Source organism: Saccostrea echinata, unplaced genomic scaffold (assembly GCF_033153115.1).
Source record: "Saccostrea echinata isolate AGI-Se365-2 ecotype Australia unplaced genomic scaffold, CSIRO_AGI_Sech_v1 ptg000030l, whole genome shotgun sequence".
NCBI classification, from domain to species: domain Eukaryota; kingdom Metazoa; phylum Mollusca; class Bivalvia; order Ostreida; family Ostreidae; genus Saccostrea; species Saccostrea echinata.
In genome coordinates, this window is record NW_026889779.1 from 16,860,026 (window position 1) to 16,865,507 (window position 5,482).

The window sequence follows — 5,482 nt, forward strand, 5'->3', positions numbered from 1 at the left end:
TCGCCATAAGCTGCCATACGGGGGCATCAGTGTTTCACAAACACATCTTCTTACTAATGGAAACAATTTCATTACAATGGGAGTTGAGAAGAGAAAAATACACCTGTAAAATAAAATATACGTGTTTTGTGGGGTGGTGGGGGCGTTTTACTTTAGAGCACTTAATTTTGAAAAATTTGAACATTAGACAACTATACAGTGAATAGGAAGGAACCCCTGTCGTGATATTTTCAGTCAAATCAATTGTTTTTACAACATTTTCAATAAAGCGTTAAATTTAAGCAGGTACTCCTTGTAACCGGCTCCGTCGAAGCAGAATCAGACTGTAACGTTGTATATAACACCCCTTTCTATAATTTCCTTTGCCCATTGCGGTGGTTTATTTATTACACTCCTTATGGAATTTTTGAAATGTATTTTAAAAGCAGATTCGGTCAGTGGGTACATTTAAAGGAAGAAGTTGTGTACAGCACGTAATCCAAATATCACGTCGGACTTTTCCTTATCAAATTTTGTCTGTTTATCTGGAAATGATCAATCTTTTTGAAGGAACGAAACGTATTCTAAGAAAATAAATGGGAAAATAATCAAAGAAAAGAAGTCAATTTCTAATCTGGTCGAAATTCTCATGGTTCGCCAAAAAGTACGAGGTTGCCTTAATCATGTGATTGATGCTGTGCTTGATAAACTTTTTCTTCCCATCATCAGCGTTCGTCATAATTATGAGAATAACATAATTACAAAATTGACTCCCCGTCAGTAGAGGCAAGATAACGCATGATATAAGACATTTCTGTGAATATTCTATCTTAAATGAATTACATTATCGTGTTTTCGAATCTTGACAAGAAAATTAGATTTTTCAATCAAGGAAAAGTGGAGGCCATTAATCAAAGTGTCTATGCAAAAAAAAAAAAATCAATTATTAATTGTTATTTGATGTCAATTTTGGATTTAAGTAATTAAGATATTGAAAATGCTTCCTAGGATCATCTCAGTTGATTGCGAGGGAAGATGCGGGCTAGCAAGGCAGAGTTCTCGCTTTCCAGATTATAAATATGTTTTGCTGAAGAAATTTTTCTTTAATATTTTTATATGAAGAATCAAGATACAATTATTCTGGCGACGATACGGGTACAACACACAAAGAGTCGCGATCGGTCTCCTAGTATTTATTAACTATAATTTGATTAACGGAGTGTTTCATTTCCTATTGTCAATTTTATTACATTTCTATTCATGGCCGGATTTAATAATCTCGCGACCTAGGCAATACATGTCACTACATTTATTCACACACGTAATTGTAGGTTTTTCCGTTGATATTAGATCCCTGATTTCATTAACTATTGGGTTTAAACACTGAGACGGCTTTATTTCATTTTGGCGACCTTTGTACACGGTACCTAAATAAATTACTTAATGAAAAACCCGTGCCTTAGGTTCTTGCAATTACAAAGATATTACCGCCTTTCTTCGCTGGTTTTCTTCATTATTAGGTGACTGTGGGTAGGAAATTGGCAATCACACTTGTCCTATGCTATATTGGTCGTGTAATATGGATGTAATCTCGATTCTTTTTATCATTTCTAGGATTGGGCAAATAAATAGTGTGCACAATTTTTATTATTATTATTATTAATTCCGAGATATTTCCGTAATGTAATTAAATTGCAAGGCTTAAAAAGTTTGGCTATTAAACTTTTGATACATAGTGGTATACGTGTGGTGTGATTCTGTCAAGTAATAAAAGATCTGGATGAAAATTCGATATTAAAAGAATATACAAGAAGTTTTCTTTCTCTATAAGATGGAGCAGGCGTGGATCCAGGACTTGGCGTTAGAGGGGGTGCTATTAGATGGCGGGGGTCTGGGTACGTACCGCCGAGATCCCCAGTGGGTCAAAGACAGCGTATAATGGGGGCTGAGGGCAAAGTATAAGCTCCTGAGAACAGCAATTACACAAAGGACAGTAATTAACATTTATAAGGTATAACGATTTTTGACAGTGAAAACAATATCTGAATTTTTATTTCTATATATTATTTTACATATATTTTATTTTTTATTTCATTTTATGTCATTTATTTTATTTGGGGGGGGGGTGCGCTCGCCGGGAGCGTCCCGCCTGAAAATCCGCGCCTGCGGAGTAATTATCAAAATTGCAAATTTGAAACCTAAGATCTTATGGTAGAGGAGATATAAAGTCAGGGGGGAAATGGAGTTTTTAAAGCTGTAGACATCTCTATAAGTAAAACAAACCGTTAACATGAGGACAACATCATTTATACATATGAATAGGATTAAAAACAGATTTTCACCACAGTAAACGAAAGTGTAACGTTTCGCAAATTTCATTTATTAAAAGAGTTTCATTTGTGAATATTTTCAGTTTTCAATAATAAATATTTATAAAAATCTTTGTTTACCGATGTATCTTATTAGGTGGCATAACGATTTCGTTTGAGGTTCACGTCAAAACAAGACGAGGTTAAATAATTCCAAAGTCTTTCCTCTCGATTCTGCTACAGTGTATTTCTGCTTAGACAGGGACAGGACTTGTGATGAGATAAAAAAAATATATAAAAACTTTCTGATTTTACTAGAGTCAGGAAAGTTTTGGACTTACTAAATGTTTGATGTGCTGTATTTGAGGGGGTGACGATCGGGCTCTGCAATTGAGTTTTAAGCACCTGCTTGACTCCGACCGAAACTAACTCGCGTCCCTTACTGAATGTCCATGTATGTGTGTGTGTGTGTGGTTTTATTCTAATATTCATTTTAAAAATTGCTGTACAAGATCTTGTGGAAATGAATGCATCCAAAAGTTTCAGTTGATACTGCCTACTCGAAATTGTGCATTTTAGTAAGAATAAAGCAAAAAGTGCAACCTTAATGCACATACACCAGTCGCATCCTGATTAACCATTAAGAATGAAAATTTGGCAAAGAAGGAAAAAAAAATATGTTCCAAGTATTTTTCCATATCGAAATATATATATATATGTAGAGTTACGGACAATGTATCACTTAGAGATTAATGATTACATCACCTACAGTAACTGTAGTTTTCCTAAGTTTAATGGAATGCCATAGTCTTGTTGAGATCTCAACTGAGAAACGATCTTAAAGGGTTTTTTAAATTCATTTTCTACATTTATCGAGAAAAAAATAATGTAGGGTTATAAATTTTGATGTTCAGTGCTATTTTATTTTCGAATCATTTATTATACCGTTATTCACACTGTTCAGAGATCTAAGGGAGAGAACCCGTTTGTTATTTGCCAGTCTAGAAAGAATCTTGTGTTTAATTAAATTTGCCAAACGCAGGCACTTTATGTAATTTACATATTTTCAAAGTTACTAAAATAATAACAAATATACAGGACTGAATAAACATGTGTATAAATTATGTAACTATATATCATGATGCAATATACCAATTAAATTTGCATTAACAGAGAAAAAATAACTCGCAACTTCTCAGAAGTTGTAACTATCGGTGTGTAAATATAGGTTTATTTCAATGTGTTTAAAAATCTGCTTGTGTACTAAATGATTATTTTTATTGTGAAAAAGAAAGTCTTTTGGCCAAGATAAAACGTGAAAGAAAATTATGCTTAAAACATAAATAGGCACGTATATCGGGGGAGGGGGGGATGCCCTCTTTTTTCAGAACATAATATTTTACTGTTGAAAATGTTCATTGAAAGGCTGCCCCCTCCACTTTTTGTACCTAACCAATATTTTAGATACGAATTTCTCTCTAAAGTTTTATTTCCAAGATCTTAAAAAGTTCAAAATTTTGAATATAAAGAATTTCAAATTAATGTAAAGTAGACAAAAATTCGCAAAAACTTATTTTGATCTTTAAGTTCTGTTGTAAAACGGGGCCTTGATGAATACCACTTACTATAGTATATCAGGTAATAGATCATTCAATTATTTTTTATATGCGGAAACCATAGAACAATACTATATTATGGCACCCTACTGCAGTGCCATGTGTACTTACATGCACTATTTTTTTTTTTTAATCTTTTTTAAAAATATAAGATACATAATTAAAGTGTTAATTAAGACTCTGTCATCATTGAAGCGATGAAAACAAAGAAACATGCGAGCTAATTTCGTTGCAAAAAACAATCCAGAAATGCAGAAAAAGTACAGGGATAAAAGGTGAAATATTTATTTTGACCTATAATCATCTATGTACCAGTTTCTTCTTTTCAAAAAAAGTTATGCTCATAATTGTATTAAATTTTTAATTAATGAAATGAAGAGACTTCTGAGGAATTGAAATTCAATGATTTACACTGCAATTCAAATATAATTTCATCTCTTGACTACTGAAGACATATAACTTTTACTTCATGATACAAAGTTGGATTTTTCTTTTTCTCTTGGAATACATTCATTAAAAATGTATTTCTTATACATTGAAATCTCATTGGAGACCTTATACCGTATCTCAGAAACTCCAATGGGGGAAACAGAAGCACAGATACAACAATGCGTGTAAAAAAGATGGAAAAATGGCCATCATCATAAAAGATAAGCTTTCCTGTTGGAAAAATCACTTGAAAGAGTCAAGAATGTCCAAATACTGCAATCATCGATTTAATATTCATCATATTTTGGATATTTTTTATAACTAATGAAGTATAAATCTTAAATAAATTAATTTTAAATAACTTTCTAACTAAATGACCTTGGAGCCCCAGGAAACACAGACCCCTCTTAAAACGGTAAGGAAAGTCATTTCTGAATCATGATAAAGAAGAAAATTAAGAAACTAAGAAAAGTTTTTGCCCCCCCCCCCCTTCCCCCACGAAGATAGGATTTTCAGGATTGGGCAAGTTGAGAGTTTTTTTTCTTATCAGAAAAAAGATCGAGTCTGACATTTGTTACAGTTGTTGTGGACCCCCCCACTCGGAAAAGAAATCCTGGATCCGCCCCTGCAAAGTAATAAAAAGCATCCACTCTCACTCCTCCCCAATCAAGAAGAATTCGCGCAATTGTCCACACAAGAAGTTGGTTCTCTGTTTAACCATGATTTAGTTGTTTGTGTTCAAAATTAAATTTGTGTTCATTCCCAACCGACCCACTTTGCTAGATAAAGGTTCGTATTAAATTTTTGGTTATAAATATCATATTCTTCCTAAAATACAAAAAAAAATCATATATGAATTTTGTGTAGTCTGTACGGCGCTGAATTTACAAACAAATCAAGAAGGCTTTCATAATTAGTACACTGACATCCCGGCAAATGTCTGAGATCTGGTGAGTGTTGTGGCCCACAGGCTCCTTGATTTGTGTTGGGTGGGTACATGTACTCAATACATTTAAGTTACTTATATATATTTTTAAAAACATTTTTAGTAGTTTTATGACTTGAGCTGTGACCCATTTTTTTAAAGCCCCCCCCCCCCCCACCTTGCGTTTAACTTATATCGGGATCAAAATACAAAATATTTTAATG